Source organism: Haematobia irritans, chromosome 2 (genome assembly GCF_050003625.1).
Source record: "Haematobia irritans isolate KBUSLIRL chromosome 2, ASM5000362v1, whole genome shotgun sequence".
In the NCBI taxonomy this organism is placed as follows: Eukaryota; Metazoa; Arthropoda; class Insecta; order Diptera; family Muscidae; genus Haematobia; species Haematobia irritans.
This window is the reverse complement of record NC_134398.1, coordinates 100,934,620-100,956,457: the sequence shown is the minus strand read 5'-3', so window position 1 is coordinate 100,956,457 and position 21,838 is coordinate 100,934,620. Positions and strand designations below refer to the sequence as shown.

Sequence of the window (21,838 nt, the reverse complement as noted above, 5' to 3'; positions counted from 1 at the left end):
TCTCAATTTCCCCCCATTTTTGCTTTGGAACCATACCGTCCAATGCTCCTTTATTTATGATAGCCATCACAAGGCTGTCTTTAGCAACTGAGACAAACGATCGTTGATCCTTTTGGAGGATGGCAGCTCATCCGGTGATCGTTCCCTTTTTCCAGCCTCAAGAATTCCTTGAGCCCATTTTAAGGAATCGCTTTGTTTAGCCGACAACGTGCTTGGGTCGACTGATCCTAATTTCTTTAGGATAAACAAAGCATTTCTGCGTTTCTTGAATCTCTTTCGTGAGGGATTACCTCCTTTTGATGCCGCTACCTTGGAAAAGGTTCGACTTGTCAAATTGTCGCCACCTGTCGACCCGTATACAGGTCGACTAATTGGGCCTAACTCTTGGTCATTGCCCAAATTTATAACTCCAGTCGATACCCGTCCACTGGGCCCTGAAGTTAGCAACCCAGTGGATGTCTTTTAATTTCTCTGCATGGTGGCCTAATATCCCACCACACTTGAAATTCGTAGTAGGTATTTATTACGATGATTTTATCCGCTATTAAAAAACACGTCCGTTCCGTTCGACGGTTGAATGTAAGAAAAACAGGAAAGCAAGGATGGAGTTGGATAAAATTTGAGAGGTGAACCTGGGGAGCCATTGATGCGGCTAGCGGTCAGTCGAGTGGGGTGGTTTCTTGTTCACCAAATCTCTAATTAACTTAATCGCACATACACAATTACAATAACATAGAGATTATGATAACATTGTAATTCCAATACTGTAATATTTAAGATAATTATCTTGTTGTATTGGCATATAATTCAATAAATCAATCAATCAATTTCTATAGACACCCGAGACATTTATGAAAACAAACAAAAATTTAAATAAAAAAAAAATTAACTCGATACCCATGTCGAATGTTATTATTTACCCCTTGTTTTCGGTATCAGTAACTATTGCAATTGAAATAATCTTTAGCTCACGTAAAGGTACCAGCTCCAGATGTTTTGAAGCTTTGCGTCTCATAACCCGCCCATCCATGATTTTAACGACGCTATAAATTCTTGTTAAAATCCCTAATCGAGACTTAGAAGATTTCCCTCACATCCAGTAAGAAAACTTATCACACCAATCTACATTTTCATTTTTGACACTTCAATATTTATTGTAATATTAATAAAAAATTCAAAACCATATTCCCAAAAAAGGGGCAATAAAAGTAATGTACATTAACGATAAATTTTCATTTATAACAAAATAAAATTCAAGATCGCAACAATAAGATTAGAGAAATAACATAGTAGAAACGACGGACTGGATGATAATATTTAATAAGAGCATAGACGGCTGTAGAGTGCTCATGAATGAATTTATTGGAACAAAATAAAAAAAATGAAAAGAAAAAAATAAAAAACATAAGATGTAGATTAAAACTTGGTATGTAAACAGAAAACTGCAATTACTACAGTTCTTTATTTACTATATTCATTCATGTTCACTTCTCACTCTCAATGCAACAACTCAAAGGGTAAATTTTTAGGGACAACAACAATAAAATCATACGTATAAGAGATTTCAACTCACCAAATACACTGCTCCAACGATGGATGATGAGGCCTCGTCATGTTGATGGTTTAAGCGCTGGAAATGATTATTGTAATATTTTACGCTACGATGATATTTTTGTTGCTGTTGTATAGTTCTATTTTACCCTAATGCTTCATTGATGCAAATTGTTCTCTATTTTTGAATGAAATTACGGATATTTGGAGAAATTACTTATTTAGACAAAAATAAAAAATAGTTGTAAAAGAAAATAATGGATGTTAAACGAAATGACTTAACTCAACAATTTATATCATAGATTTCAATTATAAATTGATTTGGCATTGAAAATTACCTAATTGTAAATATTAATTAATTTAAATACATAGAAAAAATTTAAATTTTATATATTACAAAATTTAATTTAATCTAAATTGTGCAAGAAACTACGAATGGATGATAAATTGAATATTAATAAAAAAATCTAATTAACTGGAACTCCACCCTTCTCAACACCTCCAATGTAATACTTAGGAGGAAATGATAGACGGATTCGTAGCGATTTGTAGGCTTAAGTGTATTCGAAGCCGATGTAAAAGCAGGTGATTGGTGAAACTAGTGATTGGAGTCATTTCTTCCGTCTTCTCTTCAGCACGGGGAAGACGGTGATGGGCTTCAATTGTCCCACGATAAATAAAGATTCCCTGGCAGTCAGGGCCAGGTGGTGATGTAAACTTGGACTTTGTTTCAACCAAATGTCGTAGTAATTGACGGGTTATGTGATGTACGGTTTCTGGTATTATTTCTGTTAATAAATAGGAAAATTTTAATTTACGCGGATTCACATTTAAGAATTTTGTTTTTGTTTTTACATTACCTTGTGGCAATTGCGGCACAGGTCAAGAAAACTTATTAATAGTTCTGGCTTTGATATAACCAACTGAGGCTTCGCCCATTGATGACCCACATGGAAACTGGGGTTCTACAGTTGGGATATCAATTTCTCGTTCACTTCAACGAACAATTTCTTAATTTTCACGGAGATTAAAAAATATTATAATTTCCAAATTTTATTTGGTTTCACGAGTTGAAATATTATCGTAATCTTCAAAAAATGTCCACCGATTATTTGATAACTTAAATTTTATTCCTTCTTCACGTTATCTCGGACTTTTGCTTCGTCTCACAATTAGCGGAAAAAATCTTGCGTACAGCTCGAGGGAATGATAGAAAAGAACTTTAGAAATTGCTAATGAGAGAATTACGCCTTTCATATGTCAAAAGCTGCCTTTTATCGAACTGTAGTGCTATCGATACGGAATATTCGGTTCCTAAAGGGCACCTTATACGGTCGGATAAACCCTGCGACACAACACGTTGCGGCGACAAATCCGATAGTATAAGGTCGTGTTCGGCTGTCGCGGGAACGTGTTGGCATAAAATCAAAACAACTTTGATTTTTTCTGGTTGGGTGGTACAAATCATTATGTGTAAGGGGATGTTCGACAAACATTATCAAAGACAAATTTATTTTTACATTAAAAACAGGCATTTCTGCAATGAAATTAATGATGGATCGCCAATTCTGGTTGAAAATTAAAGAAATATATAAATCTAAACCAGTATTGTGGCAAAAACGTGGAAAAATTCCATTTCCAATCAATGGGAAACCAGGCGACAAGTATTTTGAAATTCATCAAGTAATTTAATAATATATTAAATGTGGATTACTTCAGGAATCATTGTTTTGACACATATACCAGGATTTTTTTTTATTATTTCTTCCATTTTTTCAGTAAAAAATAGTTTCACCCATAAATCTTCGTACAACTTTATTGTTTGTTTATGCTTCTTCTTATTTTTTCATGTTGTCATCACATTTGTTCGTGCAGTGTAAGGGCAAAACTTGAACGAACACACAACAAATAGACGAACCTCTGTCGGAGTGTTTATCCGACCGTCTAAGGACCGCTTAAGAGGAGTCGTATTATCTTAATCGCTTGCAAAGATCGCAATATTTTAACGAATAATTATACTATCTGTAATTTTTCTCTTCCTACTATTGGTATATTTATTTTATAATTTATGATTTTATATTTATATATTTATTATACCCTTCACCACTACTGTGGTACAGGGTATAATAAGTTTGTGCATTTGTATGTAACGCCAAGAAATAATTGTCATAGACCCATCTTTTAGTATACCGATCGGCTTAGAATTAAATTCTGAGTCGATTTAGCGATGTCCGTCTGTCTGTCTGTCCGTCCGTCTGTCTGTATATGTAATTTTGTGCACAAAGTACAGGTCGCAGTTTAAGTCCGATCGTCTTCAAATTTGACATAACGTCTTTCTTCGGGTAGAAGACAATCGCTATTGATTTTGGAAAAAATCGGTTCAGATTTAGATATAGCTGCCTTATATAGTTATCACCGATTTGATCATAATTCACGTATTTATGAACCGACGTTCTTCAAATTTTGTACATCTGAATGTTTTGTCAGTCCCGTAAAAACTGCCAAATATCAGCTAAATCGGTTCAGATTTATATATAGCTCCCATATATATCTTTCGTCCGATTTGGACTTATATGGCCCTAAAAGCCAGAGTTTTGCCCTGATTTGCTTCAAATTTTGTACAAGGAGTACGTTTATTGGTATCGTTAATTGTGCCAAACTTAGTTGAAATCGGTTCAGAGTTAGATATAGCTCCCATATATATCTTTCGACCGATTTGGACTTATATGGCCCTAAAAGCCAGAGTTTTGTCCTGATTTGATTCAAATTTTGCACAAGTACGTTTAATAGTATCGTTAAGGGTGCTTAATTTGGTTAAAATCGGTTCCGATTTAGATATAGCTCCCATATATATCTTTCGTCCGATTTGGATTTATATAGCCTCAAAAGCCAGAGTTTTGCCCTGAGTTGCTTGAAATTTTGGACAAGGAGTACGTTTTATAGTATCGTTAATTGTGCAAAATTTAGTTGAAGTCGGTTCAGATTTAGATATAGCTCCCATATATATCATTCGCCCTATTTGGACTAATATGCCCACAGAGGCAAACGTGCTACTCTGATTTACGTGAAATTTTGCAGAGGGAGTAGAATTGAACTTGAAACTTTGCACAGGCAGTAGAATTAAGGTTCTGCATATGCGTGTTTATTTTGGTTGAAATCGGTTCAGATTTTGATATAGCTCCCATATATATCTTTCGCCCGATTTTCCGTCATATGACCACAGAGGTCAAAGTTGTTATCCGATTTACGTGAAATTTTGCACAGGGAGTAGATTCAACATAGTAACTATGCATGTGAAATTTGATTGCAATCGGTTCAGATTTCGATATAGATTCCATATATATGTTTTTTCTATTTAGGCAAAACTGTCCGAAATACCTACATTTTCCTTATCAAATCGCCACTGCCATGTCGAAAACTTATCAAAATGACTCACATTCTTCTATTACTCTAATACACATCTGTCGACCGATAAATCATAAATACACTTTTGCGAAGTTGCCTCAAAATTGGTTCATATTTAAATGTTTCCTATATTTTTTACTAACATTGTGTTCCACCTCAGCGCATTAGCCGACTTAAATGTAAAATCTATAAGTATTACAGAACTCTGTACAGATCTGCTCAGATATACAGAATATATGTGTATGGGTTCGTATAGCATCCAAAACATTGGACGGATTTGATATGGTATCGAAAATGTGGACTTACAAAGTGGTGAAGGGTATAATATAGTCGGCCCCGCCCGACTTTAGACTTTCCTTACTTGTTTTTATATTTATATGTATTATAAGATTTATATGTATTATCTAAGAATGTTAAAATTGTTTCATTTATTGATTATTCGAATATTGTTTAGATTTCGCCCCAATTTCTACGGATCATAACAAACTCGTCTACAAAAGTCAATAAATTTTCACCAATATACCTTTCACAATTTTAAGCGAAATAACTATGTTTTCAGCACTTCATTATCAATTTTATTTAAATAAATTATAAGAAGCTAGTTGTGCTTGGTGTTTCACAAAATATGAAATGGCTCTTATAGCAATAGTGATGGCAAAATATTTTCATGCGAATAGTGATGACAAAATACTATCACAGTTGGCGATTGTTGCAGTGTCACTTACGGGTCTGTGGTAGCGATGAGGATGAAATGGAACTTTGACTTATTGAATGGAACAGACTTATTTCTACGAGAGTTGAACTACTTTTAAATGCTTTATTAAATATTGTTACGAATTTGATAATTATAGATATAAGTTTATTTAAATTAGTTTCCGTTAATTTAAAATTTAAAATTGTAACGATAAAATTTCGCTATCACTTGTTGGAATCATCTATTCATTTTCTAGTATTTTCCTGAATTTCTTTTATGTTCTTTTGTTTGCTTACCGAAATGTTAGTTTTTACTCTCTCATAGAATAACAACCCCTTTGCTTTGTTATTTTGCTTTCTCATTTCATCTCATTGTCTATTGTCATTGTTGTTGTAGTAATGCGAGCATATATCTATGTGAGTGTGTATGTGTTTGGCAGCCACCAGACGAATTACTTAATGGACCTCCGTGAAGTTAGCGACGTCGCTAATTTTCGATAACAAAAAAATTTGTCTGTTCACAGGGTGACACAGAGACGGCAAAAACTGCAAAAGTACTTTTTTTATCAACTGTTCGGGGCTAGAATTTCAATGGAGAACGAGATTCCTGGACAAAAATATAGGAAAACTGTCCAATTACTCATTCTTAGGAAGTACTAAACATGTAGACTGATTCTTTAGCTACAATTTAAGGTATGACTCATTGTCCAAATCACTTAGTTTGCTTCAGAAATCAATGATTTCTATGTGCAACTCGAAGTTTAGGACACTAAATCCAGCCTGGAGGTCACATACTAAAAACCTAGAAAATTTGGACGAAGGAACACGATAGCTGACATCAATACGAACATTTTGAGGTATCACACATGTTCCAAATCAGCTCGGTTCCCAGTCAAATTCCAGATTTCAGTGTTGAAACTGGTGGTCAGGACACTAAACAACGCCTGGTGTCCACATATTAAAAACCTAGAAAATTTGGACAAAGGAACATGAAAGCTGACGTCAATACGAACATTTTGAGGTATAACACATGTTCCAAATCAGCTCGGTTCCTTGTCAAATTCCAGATTTAAATTTCATCAACTGGAGGGCAGGACAAAAAACCCCAGCGACGGCTGACTTGCTGTACATTTTTTGAAAGGGAAACCTCTCCAAATGTTAGGAAATCATGTTGGGCATAATTGTCATTAAAATTTTTTTCAAAAAACTTGTTCCGTGGTTCAACCTTTGAAGGTTTCCATCGGGATTAGGTGACCAGGACACAAAATCCAGCCTGGAGGACACATATTAAAAACCTAGAAAAATTGGACAAAGGAACATGAAAGCTGATATTAATACGAACATTTTGAGGTATAACTTATGTTCCAAATCAGCTCGGTTCCTAGTCAAATTCTAGATTTCAATGTTGTAAGTGGTGGTCAGGACACTAACCAACGCCTGGTGTCCACATATTAAAAACCTAGAAAATTTGGACAAAGGAACATGATAGCTGACATCAATACGAACATTTTGAGCTATCACACATGTTCAGAATCAGCTCAGTTCCTTGTCAAATTCCAGATTTCAATTCCATCAACTGGAGGGCAGGACAAAAAACCCCAGCGACGGCTGACTTGCTGTACATTTTTTGAAAAGAAAACCTCTCCAAATGTTAAAAAATCATATTGGGCATAATTTTCATAAAAAAAAATTTCAAAAAACTTGTTCCGGGGTTCACCCATTGAAGGTTTCCATCGGAATTAGGTGACCAGGACACTAAATCCAGCCTAGTGTCCACATATTAAAAACCTAGAAAATTTGGACAAAGGAACATGATAGCTGACATCAATACGAATATTTTGATGTATAACTTATGTTCCAAATCAGCTCGGTTCCCAGTCAAATTCCAGATTTTAGTGTTGAAACTGGTGGTCAGAACACTAAACAACGCCTGGTGTCCACATATTAAAAACCTAGAAAATTTGGACAAAGGAACATGATAGCTGACGTCAATACGAACATTTTGAGGTATAACACATGTTCCAAATCAGCTCGGTTCCTTGTCAAATTCCAGATTTAAATTTCATCAACTGGAGGGCAGGACAAAAAACCCCAGCGACGGCTGACTTGCTGTACATTTTTTGAAAGGGAAACCTCTCCAAATGTTAGGAAACCATGTTGGGCATAATTGTCATTAAAATTGTTTTCAAAAAACTTGTTCCGTGGTTCAACCTTTGAAGGTTTCCATCGGGATTAGGTGACCAGGACACAAAATCCAGCCTGGAGGACACATATTAAAAACCTAGAAAAATTGGACAAAGGAACATGAAAGCTGATATTAATACGAACATTTTGAGGTATAACATACGTTCCAAATCAGCTCGGTTCCTAGTCAAATTCTAGATTTCAGTGTTGAAACTGGTGTTTAGGACACTAACCAACGCCTGGTGTCCACATATTAAAAACCTAGAAAATTTGGACAAAGGAACATGAAAGCTGGCGTCAATACGAACATTTTGAGGTATAACACATGTTCCAAATCAGCTCGGTTCCTTGTCAAATTCCAGATTTAAATTTCATCAACTGGAGGGCAGGACAAAAAACCCCAGCGACGGCTGACTTGCTGTACATTTTTTGAAAGGGAAGCCTCTCCAAATGTTAGGAAATCATGTTGGGCATAATTGTCATTAAAAATTTTTTCAAAAAACTTGTTCCGTGGTTCAACCTTTGAAGGTTTCCATCGGGATTAGGTGACCAGGACACAAAATCCAGCCTGGAGGACACATATTAAAAACCTAGAAAAATTGGACAAAGGAACATGAAAGCTGATATTAATACGAACATTTTGAGGTATAACTTATGTTCCAAATCAGCTCGGTTCCTAGTCAAATTCTAGATTTCAATGTTGTAAGTGGTGGTCAGGACACTAACCAACGCCTGGTGTCCACATATTAAAAACCTAGAAAATTTGGACAAAGGAACATGATAGCTGACATCAATACGAACATTTTGAGCTATCACACATGTTCAGAATCAGCTCGGTTCCTTGTCAAATTCCAGATTTCAATTCCATCAACTGGAGGGCAGGACAAAAAACCCCAGCGACGGCTGACTTGCTGTACATTTTTTGAAAGGGAAGCCTCTCCAAATGTTAGGAAATCATGTTGGGCATAATTGTCATTAAAAATTTTTTCAAAAAACTTGTTCCGTGGTTCAACCTTTGAAGGTTTCCATCGGGATTAGGTGACCAGGACACAAAATCCAGCCTGGAGGACACATATTAAAAACCTAGAAAAATTGGACAAAGGAACATGAAAGCTGATATTAATACGAACATTTTGAGGTATAACTTATGTTCCAAATCAGCTCGGTTCCTAGTCAAATTCTAGATTTCAGTGTTGAAACTGGTGGTCAGGACACTAACCAACGCCTGGTGTCCACATATTAAAAACCTAGAAAAATTGGACAAAGGAACATGAAAGCTGACGTCAATACGAACATTTTGAGGTATAACACATGTTCCAAATCAGCTCGGTTCCATGTCAAATTCTGGATTTTAATTCCATCAACTGGAGGGCAGGACAAAAAATCCCAGCGACGGCTGACTTGCTGTACATTTTTTTAAAGGAAAACCTCTCCAAATGTTAGGCAATCATGTTGGGCATAATTTTCATTAAAAAATTTTTCAAAAAACTTGTTCCGTGGTTCACCCTTTGGAGGTTTCCATCGGAATTAGATGACCAGGACACTAAATCCAGCCTGGAGGACACATATTAAAAACCTAGAAAAATTGGACAAAGGAACATGAAAGCTGACATTAATACGAACATTTTGAGGTATAACTTATGTTCCAAATCAGCTCGGTTCCTAGTCAAATTCTAGATTTCAGTGTTGAAACTGGTGGTCAGGACACTAACCAACGCCTGGTGTCCACATATTAAAAACCTAGAAAATTTGGACAAAGGAACATGAAAGCTGACGTCAATACGAACATTTTGAGGTATAACACATGTTCCAAATCAGCTCGGTTCCTTGTCAAATTCCAGATTTAAATTTCATCAACTGGAGGGCAGGACAAAAAACCCCAGCGACGGCTGACTTGCTGTACATTTTTTGAAAGGGAAACCTCTCTAAATGTTAGGAAATCATGTTGGGCATAATTGTCATTAAAATTTTTTTCAAAAAACTTGTTCCGTGGTTCAACCTTTGAAGGTTTCCATCGGGATTAGGTGACCAGGACACAAAATCCAGCCTGGAGGACACATAGTAAAAACCTAGAAAAATTGGACAAAGGAACATGAAAGCTGACATTAATACGAACATTTTGAGGTATAACATACGTTCCAAATCAGCTCGGTTTCTAGTCAAATTCTAGATTTCAGTGTTGAAACTGGTGGTCAGGACACTAACCAACGCCTGGTGTCCACATATTAAAAACCTAGAAAATTTGGACAAAGGAACATGAAAGCTGACGTCAATACGAACATTTTGAGGTATAACACATGTTCCAAATCAGCTCGGTTCCTTGTCAAATTCCAGATTTAAATTTCATCAACTGGAGGGCAGGACAAAAAACCCCAGCGACGGCTGACTTGCTGTACATTTTTTGAAAAGGAAACCTCTCCAAATGTTAGGAAATCATGTTGGGCATAATTGTCATTAAAAATTTTTTCAAAAAACTTGTTCCGTGGTTCAACCTTTGAAGGTTTCCATCGAGATTAGGTGACCAGGACACAAAATCCAGCCTGGAGGACACATAGTAAAAACCTAGAAAAATTGGACAAAGGAACATGAAAGCTGACATTAATACGAACATTTTGAGGTATAACTTATGTTCCAAATCAGCTCGGTTTCTAGTCAAATTCTAGATTTCAGTGTTGAAACTGGTGGTCAGGACACTAACCAACGCCTGGTGTCCACATATTAAAAATCTAGAAAATTTGGACAAAGGAATATGAAAGCTGACGTCAATACGAACATTTTGAGGTATAACACATGTTCCAAATCATCTCGGTTCCATGTCAAATTCTGGATTTTAATTCCACCAACTGGAGGGCAGGCCAAAAAACCCCAGCGACGGCTGACTTGCTGTACATTATGTGAAAGGGAAACCTACTCCAAATGATGAAGAATGAGGTTGGGTAAAATCTGAGTCGCAAATTTAAGAAAGGACTTGTTCCTAAGAAATCTGTTATAATATTTTCATCTGGAATTTGATGACCACGAAACTAAATGCAGCCTGGACATCACAACAAAAAGAAAGATCGCAGCTTGGCACTTTTTTCAAAATGAAATCTCTAAAAAATTACTAACAAATGAAATATATAGCATTAATTGTTTTTGTTGCAAGGTTTTGATTTTCACATTGAATGCACATTGAGAATTTTTCCAAATTTTAAGTTTCAATTATTTTCATTAAAAATGCATTCATGAAGAAAACGTGGTGACAATGAAATTCGAGTGTGTTGGCAACGCTGACGGAACGCTTTCTTGTATAATTTCAGATAAATAGTAATGCAGCACAAATGGGAACTGGAAAAAAAGTTAAGAGTTTTTCTTGCCCGCTATGAATATCAAATTATTCCTCGGTCATGGCGTGGTGGTCCAAATGTACTTATGGCCCCATGATGTGTATTGGCATTGTAAATTGAGAAGGAAGTGAACAAGTATTAATTTAGGAATATGAGAGCAGTATGTACTTATTGAGAAATAAATTGAATGTGTGAATGTTATTAACGTAGCCAATATTACCTATTATTTTTTAGATGAAGCTGATTATATGTTGGATATGGGTTTTGAACCTCATTCGAAAGATATATATACGGCCCTATAAACAAACCGTAGTGACAAGTGTCACTTGGTCGCCAGGAGTTCAATGTTTGACCGAGAGTCATACAGGTGTGTGGATCATTGGATTTGGCATAGAGGTAGAGCAAAATATCGAAATCGTTGAAGAAGATGAAAAACTCTATTAGAGCAACATAAGGGTCGGTATATATAGTGGGTTTATATAATTTATGGACCGTGAGATCTACAGTGTTGTTCAAAACATTAGCATCCACACATATTATAATTAAAAAAATGTTGTTCCAAACATAATATGTTCTAACATATTAACATATATGTCGCAAATACGTTATGCTAGTTTATGAACATTATATGCTTGCACTTAAAAATAATCTGCTAAAAATTTAAGTTCCAAACATAAATTTTTTCACCGAAACATATGAAAAAAGTGTTTTTCGTCCGTGTAGCATCACACAAAATGATTGTTTGTTTTTATTGATTTTCAACAACTTCCAAGAAGCGGAAAATTGTCAATTTACAGTTTAATAAAATTAAAAAATATTTACAAATAAAAATAATTGAAAATTTTCTTCGGAAATAATTTGTTTCTGTATAAAATTCTCGCTGAAATTCAAAGAAGAATTGAACTGTATACTGCGTGACCCGGGATTCTATATCTGGAAATCCCGAATCCCGGGATTTCTGAAAATCGATCTCGAATAGGGCTGTCACTCGGGATAAATCCCGTCCCGAAATCCCGGGATTTTCGGGACGGGATTTATCCCGAATCCCGGGATTTTTTATTTTGAATCCCGGGATTTTTCGGGATCCCGAAAAAATAATACCAATGTGATAAAATTGTGGTTTTTTAAGATTGTTTATTAATAAATTGAAGTCTTCACTCAGTGTAAACGGCCCTTAGATTTCATAACCGACAAATTGAGTTAATAAACATCTTGAGTAAGAATTTATTATACATGAGGTATACTAAAGAGCACAATTTCATCAAAAATCGAAATAAACGAGAAGGACCTTTGAATAATGAGTTCATGTGAAATGGAATTCGTGCCACATAAAATAAAAAGCAATGATAAAAGGTCCGTCGAAAATATGACAAGATCGCGATTATCTGACAAAAATTTGGATGCTGCGATATTTTTACTTAAATCGAAGTACAAAAGGATTATCACAAGTATACGAAAATACGCCTAATCTAACCTAATCCTTAAAATGTTTGCTGAGTAAGATTGCGATAAGAAATGGCTTTTTTCATTTATTTTTTTTTCGCTAAGTATGATAGCAATTTAAAATTGCTTTTAAATTTACTCTTATGTTCTTTTGTTGTTAATAAAATTGAATTAATTAAATAAATTGGTTTAATGTACAACAATTTTTTGGCGCTGTAAATTGTAATTAATTAAAATATTTAAAGAATCCCGAAAATTTCGGGATCCCGAAAAAAATCTCGAAAAATCCCGGGATCCCGGGATTCAATATTTTGAAATCCCGAATCCCGGGATTTTTAAAAATCGATCCCGAACGACAGCCCTAATCTCGAAAGAGAGCCCTATAATTAATGTTGAATATGCCCAATAAACACAAGCATTGGAGAAATGCTTATATTCAATACGCTTTTTCAACTTGAATATTACCCTAATCCTTTGAAAAATATAATAGTTTCAACAGTGAAATACAACACATTAGAAATCCTTTGAAAAAATGTTTGAAAAATTGTTGTAATTTAGCATTTTTCAAACGTTTGTGTTTATTGGGATGTTAAATTTTGTTTCGATCTTGCAACTCCTTCATATAGAAACAGGTGTTCAAAAAAGACGCATCCATAATTTTTTCACAATGGAAAAATTAGAAATGCCTGCTGTTATTAAATATTTACATAAAAAAGGTTTATCGGGACAAGAAATTCATAATGATATGGTGAATGTGTTAGGTGAAAGTGCTCCTTCATATGCAACAGTGGACGTCCAAAAACAGCAACAACAACAGAAATTGTAGCCGAAATGCATGATATGGTATTAAATGATCGACGAATAAAAGTGTGTGAAATTGCTAATATCATGGGCATCTCAAATGATCGAGTCCATTTAATTTTGCATGAAGAACTACAGATGAACAAGCTTTCTGCAAGATGGGTGCTGCATTTGTTAACAGTCGATCAAAAACGCATAAGTATGAACATTTCTCAAGCTTGTTTGGATCGTTTTAAGCGAAATAAAATGGATTTTTTAACGTCGTTTCATAACTGTTGAGACATGGATCCACCACTATACTCCAGAAACAAAAGAACAATCCAAACAATGGACTGAAGCTGGAAGAAGTGCCCCAAAGAAGCCAAAAACAATTCAATAGGCTGGTAAGGTTATGGCAACCCTTTTGCAGATTGACTATCTGCAAAAGGGTAAAACAATAAATTCAGAGTACTATTGCAACATTTTGGATCAATTAAATGTACAAATTCGAGAAAAATGTCCTGGCTTACAACACAAAAAAATAATTTTTCATCAAGACAATGCACCAAGTGTTTTAACTATGGCTAAACTCAACGAATTAAAGTACGAGTTGCTTGACCACCCACCTTATTCTCCTGATTTAGCTCCCAGTGACTTTTACTTGTTCCCGCATCTAAAAAAATTCCTTGCTGACAAGCGTTTTACCACAAATGAAGATGCTTAACAGTTGTAAACCACTATTTAGAAGACCGTGAGGAAAACTATTTTAATCAAGGCACAGAATTGCTAGAAAAGCATTGGACTAAGTGTATTGAAGTTTCAGGAGATTATATTGAAAAATAAAAATATTTTTGAAAAACTAACTATCCTCTTTCATTGATAGGCAAAGAAGTTTCCGAACCGCCCTCGTAAATAATTCTTTCCCTTTATGTAGCTTCGTTAAGATTCTGCGTTGATGGTGTACCAAATCGATGGCTTAATTTTCTAAGATCAGAGTCCAATGAAGAATGTAATATACAAGAATTTTTAACTTTTAACGATTTTGAAGCAAAAACTGCCGAAACAAGTTATTGCTTTAACGTTAAGAGGATGGATATCTCGGTCAAATCATGGCTAATGTAAATACTTTATTCACCCGATATGATGAGTACTGTCGAATATACAGTTTGTCAAGAAAGTGTTTTGACAATGGGATAAAAATTATGTTTTGTTCCAAAATTAAATATAATGAAATTTTAAAAAAATATTTTATTATGTATTTTGCAAAGTATACATACGTACACAGAATTAAAAATTTAATAAAATATTTAATATTTCAATTATTTCTAGAAGTTGAAATAGTTGGCAATGTCAAAAGACTTTCTTGACATACTGTATATGCTTGGCAGTAGTGCTTAGTCGTTGTTACTTAAATCGGTGCTCTCTAATACCAATTAGACAAGAAGCTACAAATGTTACGAAATCTGGATTAAAATGCAATCTAAGTATAACTCACTAACAAATTGTTAGTAGCCATACCAAAATTTTTCCTTATAATCGAAGTACATATTTCATATATCCAAAGAAATTTGTTAGTATATACAGCAGAAAAGTTTGCTAAATGATGAAAAAGGTAAAGCAGTACGCTGAAAACAGCCCCCTGGCTATCTTTTTTTACCAAAAAATCTGTATATTTATAAAAGTAACGCATAACAGCAAACAAAACTATTGCTGATCGCATTTAAGAGCTTTAGGATATTAGAGCGGAGCAAAATACAAAAACAGACACCGACTGCTGTTTTCATCAGGCTTTACTACGTGTTATAGCAGCTATTTCGGAAAACTATAAACTGATATTATTTTGTAAATTTCCGTCCCTCCGTTAAAGTCGTATGTCTTTGAACTAAGGCAAATTTTCCTTAAAGTAAAGAAATACATTTTTGATTTAAAGGAATCGTCCTTAAATTAACTGCAATATTGAATATTTAAATTTAAGATAAAAACGTTTCGAATATAGGCTAAGACTTATTTTGAGGATTTAGCATCACTGGTTTAAATTTTTTGGAATTATGAAATCATTTTCTACTTTGAAGTATCCGTTATAATTTGGATTTTTAAACTGACATTTGTTTGTACGTGAATAGCTTTATTAATATACCACGAAAAGAGTATGAAGAGTATTTTGCACTGCAAACAATTTAACAAAATAAGGAAGGTACGTGGAAAAATGTTTTGCTATTCGCAAAAAAGATGCATTGGTTTTTGTAATATATATTCTAATTCGATGTTTCCTACAACATAACAACACGATTTCAGTATTAAAATATTGAAGAAATTTTCTATATTTTAAAAAGTTTCTCCCCAAATTTTGAAATTTCCTTATACAATGCAATTAGAAAAATATTTCATTAAAAATTCTCTGAAAACCTACATTTTCTTTCATGGTAGGTTCACTTTTTTGTGTATAAATGTAGATAAATGAACCCCGGAACAAGTTTTTTCGAAAAGTTTTTATTATGCCCAACATGATTTTCTAACATTTGGAGAGGCTTTTTTTTAAAAAATGTACAGCAAGTCAGCCGTCGCTGGGGTTTTTTGTCCTGCCCTCCAGTTGATGGAATGTAAATCTGGAATTTGACAAGGAACCGAGCTGATTCTGAACATGTGTGATATCTCAAAATGTTCGTATTAATGTCAGCTTTCACGTTCCTTTGTCCAATTTTTCTAGGTTTTTAATATGTGTCCTCCAGGCTGGATTTTGTGTCCTGGTCACCTAATCCCGATGGAAACCTTCAAAGGTTGAACCACGGAATAAGTTTTTTGAAAAATTTTTTAATGACAATTATGTCCAACATGATTTCCTAACATTTGGAGAGGTTTTCCTTTCAAAAAATGTACAGCAAGTCAGCCGTCGCTGGGGTTTTTTGTCCTGCCCTCCAGTTGATGAAATTTAAATCTGGAATTTGACAAGGAACCGAGCTGATTTGGAACATAAGTTATACCTCAAAATGTTCGTATTGATGCCAGCTATAATGTTCCTTTGTCCAATTTTTCTAGGTTTTTAATATGTGTCCTCCAGGCTAGATTTAGTGTCCTGGTCACCTAATTCCGATGGAAACCTCCAAAGGGTGAACCACGGAACAAGTTTTTTGAAAAAATTTTTAATGAAAATTATGCCCAACATGATTGCCTAACATTTGGAGAGGTTTTCCTTTAAAAAAATGTACAGCAAGTCAGCCGTCGCTGGGATTTTTTGTCCTGCCCTCCAGTTGATGAAATTTAAATCTGGAATTTGACAAGGAACCGAGCTGATTTGGAACATGTGTTATACCTCAAAATGTTCGTATTGACGTCAGCTTTCATGTTCCTTTGTCCAAATTTTCTAGGTTTTTAATATGTGGACACCAGGCGTTGGTTAGTGTCCTGACCACCAGTTTCAACACTGAAATCTAGAATTTGACTAGAAACCGAGCTGATTTGGAACATAAGTTATACCTCAAAATGTTCGTATTAATGTCAGCTTTCATGTTCCTTTGTCCAATTTTTCTAGGTTTTTACTATGTGTCCTCCAGGCTGGATTTTGTGTCCTGGTCACCTAATCCCGATGGAAACCTTCAAAGGTTGAACCACGGAACAAGTTTTTTGAAAAAAATTTTAATGACAATTATGCCCAACATGATTTCCTAACATTTGGAGAGGTTTCCCTTTCAAAAAATGTACAGCAAGTCAGCCGTCGCTGGGGTTTTTTGTCCTGCCCTCCAGTTGATGAAATTTAAATCTGGAATTTGACAAGGAACCGAGCTGATTTGGAACATGTGTTATACCTCAAAATGTTCGTATTGACGTCAGCTTTCATGTTCCTTTGTCCAAATTTTCTAGGTTTTTAATATGTGGACACCAGGCGTTGGTTAGTGTCCTGACCACCAGTTTCAACACTGAAATCTAGAATTTGACTAGGAACCGAGCTGATTTGGAACATAAGTTATACCTCAAAATGTTCGTATTAATGTCAGCTTTCATGTTCCTTTGTCCAATTTTTCTAGGTTTTTAATATGTGTCCTCCAGGCTGGATTTAGTGTCCTGGTCATCTAATTCCGATGGAAACCTCCAAAGGGTGAACCACGGAACAAGTTTTTTGAAAAATTTTTTAATGAAAATTATGCCCAACATGATTGCCTAACATTTGGAGAGGTTTTCCTTTAAAAAAATGTACAGCAAGTCAGCCGTCGCTGGGATTTTTTGTCCTGCCCTCCAGTTGATGGAATTAAAATCCAGAATTTGACATGGAACCGAGCTGATTTGGAACATGTGTTATACCTCAAAATGTTCGTATTGACGTCAGCTTTCGTGTTCCTATATTCAAATTTTCTAGGTTTTTAATTTGTGGACACCAAGCGTTGGTTAGTGTCCTGACCACCAGTTTCAACACTGAAATCTAGAATTTGACTATGAACCGAGCTGATTTGGAACATAAGTTATACCTCAAAATATTCGTATTGATGTCAGCTATCATGTTCCTTTGTCCAATTTTTCTAGGTTTTTAATATGTGTCCTCCAGGCTAGATTTAGTGTCCTGGTCACCTAATTCCGATGGAAACCTTCAAAGGGTGAACCACGGAACAGGTTTTTTGAAAAATTTTTTAATAAAAATTATGCCCAACATGATTTCCTAACATTTGGAGAGGTTTTCCTTTCAAAAAATGTACAGCAAGTCAGCCGTCGCTGGGGTTTTTTGTCCTGCCCTCCAGTTGATGGAATTAAAATCCAGAATTTGACATGGAACCGAGCTGATTTGGAACATGTGTTATACCTCAAAATGTTCGTATTGACGCCAGCTTTCATGTTCCTTTGTCCAAATTTTCTAGGTTTTTAATATGTGGACACCAGGCGTTGGTTAGTGTCCTAAACACCAGTTTCAACACTGAAATCTAGAATTTGACTAGGAACCGAGCTGATTTGGAACATAAGTTATACCTCAAAATGTTCGTATTAATGTCAGCTTTCATGTTCCTTTGTCCAATTTTTCTAGGTTTTTACTATGTGTCCTCCAGGCTGGATTTTGTGTCCTGGTCACCTAATCCCGATGGAAACCTTCAAAGGTTGAACCACGGAACAAGTTTTTTGAAAAAAATTTTAATGACAATTATGCCCAACATGATTTCCTAACATTTAGAGAGGTTTCCCTTTCAAAAAATGTACAGCAAGTCAGCCGTCGCTGGGGTTTTTTGTCCTGCCCTCCAGTTGATGGAATTGAAATCTGGAATTTGACAAGGAACCGAGCTGATTCTGAACATGTGTGATAGCTCAAAATGTTCGTATTGATGTCAGCTATCATGTTCCTTTGTCCAAATTTTCTAGGTTTTTAATATGTGGACACCAGGCGTTGGTTAGTGTCCTGACCACCACTTACAACATTGAAATCTAGAATTTGACTAGGAACCGAGCTGATTTGGAACATAAGTTATACCTCAAAATGTTCGTATTAATATCAGCTTTCATGTTCCTTTGTCCAATTTTTCTAGGTTTTTAATATGTGTCCTCCAGGCTGGATTTTGTGTCCTGGTCACCTAATCCCGATGGAAACCTTCAAAGGTTGAACCACGGAACAAGTTTTTTGAAAACAATTTTAATGACAATTATGCCCAACATGGTTTCCTAACATTTGGAGAGGTTTCCCTTTCAAAAAATGTACAGCAAGTCAGCCGTCGCTGGGGTTTTTTGTCCTGCCCTCCAGTTGATGAAATTTAAATCTGGAATTTGACAAGGAACCGAGCTGATTTGGAACATGTGTTATACCTCAAAATGTTCGTATTGACGTCAGCTATCATGTTCCTTTGTCCAAATTTTCTAGGTTTTTAATATGTGGACACCAGGCGTTGTTTAGTGTTCTGACCACCAGTTTCAACACTAAAATCTGGAATTTGACTGGGAACCGAGCTGATTTGGAACATAAGTTATACATCAAAATATTCGTATTGATGTCAGCTATCATGTTCCTTTGTCCAAATTTTCTAGGTTTTTAATATGTGGACACTAGGCTGGATTTAGTGTCCTGGTCACCTAATTCCGATGGAAACCTTCAATGGGTGAACCCCGGAACAAGTTTTTTGAAATTTTTTTTTTATGAAAATTATGCCCAATATGATTTTTTAACATTTGGAGAGGTTTTCTTTTCAAAAAATGTACAGCAAGTCAGCCGTCGCTGGGGTTTTTTGTCCTGCCCTCCAGTTGATGGAATTGAAATCTGGAATTTGACAAGGAACCGAGCTGATTCTGAACATGTGTGATAGCTCAAAATGTTCGTATTGATGTCAGCTATCATGTTCCTTTGTCCAAATTTTCTAGGTTTTTAATATGTGGACACCAGGCGTTGGTTAGTGTCCTGACCACCACTTACAACATTGAAATCTAGAATTTGACTAGGAACCGAGCTGATTTGGAACATAAGTTATACATCAAAATATTCGTATTGATGTCAGCTATCATGTTCCTTTGTCCAAATTTTCTAGGTTTTTAATATGTGGACACTAGGCTGGATTTAGTGTCCTGGTCACCTAATTCCGATGGAAACCTTCAATGGGTGAACCCCGGAACAAGTTTTTTGAAATTTTTTTTTATGAAAATTATGCCCAATATGATTTTTTAACATTTGGAGAGGTTTTCTTTTCAAAAAATGTACAGCAAGTCAGCCGTCGCTGGGGTTTTTTGTCCTGCCCTCCAGTTGATGGAATTGAAATCTGGAATTTGACAAGGAACTGAGCTGATTCTGAACATGTGTGATAGCTCAAAATGTTCGTATTGATGTCAGCTATCATGTTCCTTTGTCCAAATTTTCTAGGTTTTTAATATGTGGACACCAGGCGTTGGTTAGTGTCCTGACCACCACTTACAACATTGAAATCTAGAATTTGACTAGGAACCGAGCTGATTTGGAACATAAGTTATACCTCAAAATGTTCGTATTAATATCAGCTTTCATGTTCCTTTGTCCAATTTTTCTAGGTTTTTAATATGTGTCCTCCAGGCTGGATTTTGTGTCCTGGTCACCTAATCCCGATGGAAACCTTCAAAGGTTGAACCACGGAACAAGTTTTTTGAAAAAAATTTTAATGACAATTATGCCCAACATGATTTCCTAACATTTGGAGAGGTTTCCCTTTCAAAAAATGTACAGCAAGTCAGCCGTCGCTGGGGTTTTTTGTCCTGCCCTCCAGTTGATGAAATTTAAATCTGGAATTTGACAAGGAACCGAGCTGATTTGGAACATGTGTTATACCTCAAAATGTTCGTATTGACGTCAGCTTTCATGTTCCTTTGTCCAAATTTTCTAGGTTTTTAATATGTGGACACCAGGCGTTGTTTAGTGTCCTGACCACCAGTTTCAACACTGAAATCTGGAATTTGACTGGGAACCGAGCTGATTTGGAACATGTGTGATACCTCAAAATGTTCGTATTGATGTCAGCTATCGTGTTCCTTCGTCCAAATTTTCTAGGTTTTTAGTATGTGACCTCCAGGCTGGATTTAGTGTCCTAAACTTCGAGTTGCACATAGAAATCATTGATTTCTGAAGCAAACTAAGTGATTTGGACAATGAGTCATACCTTAAATTGTAGCTAAAGAATCAGTCTACATGTTTAGTACTTCCTAAGAATGAGTAATTGGACAGTTTTCCTATATTTTTGTCCAGGAATCTCGTTCTCCATTGAAATTCTAGCCCCGAACAGTTGATAAAAAAAGTACTTTTGCAGTTTTTGCCGTCTCTGTGTCACCCTGTGAACAGACAAATTTTTTTGTTATCGAAAATTAGCGACGTCGCTAACTTCACGGAGGTACTTAATGGTCGTAGATCCTTCTAGCATTGTCTAAGAATGTTCTGGCGTTGCCAGAATATTGTAGTGCTACCAGAATGTTCTCGTATTGCCACACCGTCATATATAAAAGCGCTCGCATGCTGCTAACGAGTCAGTCTTAATTAAAGCGTCAAACGAATAACTTCAGTGTGAACGAATTGTAAAGTGTGAAGTCATAGTAAATAAATTGTAGATTGTCGTTATTTAAAAGAACTGTGTTTTAATTGTCGGGTAATTAAAAACGCCTAAATATAAAAACGTAACAATTGGTGTCGGAAGTGAAATAACGAAAAAAAAAATCTACAATGAAGTTTAATGAGCTTCGAGTGGAAGACCTAAAAAAGGAGTTGAGCAAACTGGAGCTGCCGACAACAGGCAATAAGGCCCAGCTTCAAAAGCGTCTACTGGAAGAGTTTGAACGGCGTAATATTGACATTGCGACGCATGAGTTTGATTATAAGGAAGACATTGATGAATCAATACTCGTCAATACCAGCAGTATAGAAACTCCGTCTGTGGCTTCGAGTGTTGTGGATTACACATCAAAGCTCAGTGTTTTGAGCAAAATGATGGAGGAAAACTCTAGAAAAATCATGGATGAGAATTCTAGAAAAATGGAAGAAA

General features: G+C 35.5%; 1 long non-coding RNA gene across 1 annotated transcript; it reads right to left on the bottom strand.

The window, feature by feature from the left end:
* Window positions 1–1,123: 1,123 nt before the first annotated feature.
* LOC142225880 (uncharacterized) lies at window positions 1,124–2,857 on the bottom strand. Its single transcript, XR_012719476.1, has 2 exons — window positions 2,412–2,857; window positions 1,124–2,339 (listed from the first exon to the last, which is right to left on the bottom strand). It is a non-coding gene; the product is annotated as an uncharacterized LOC142225880 (long non-coding RNA).
* Window positions 2,858–21,838: the final 18,981 nt, after the last annotated feature.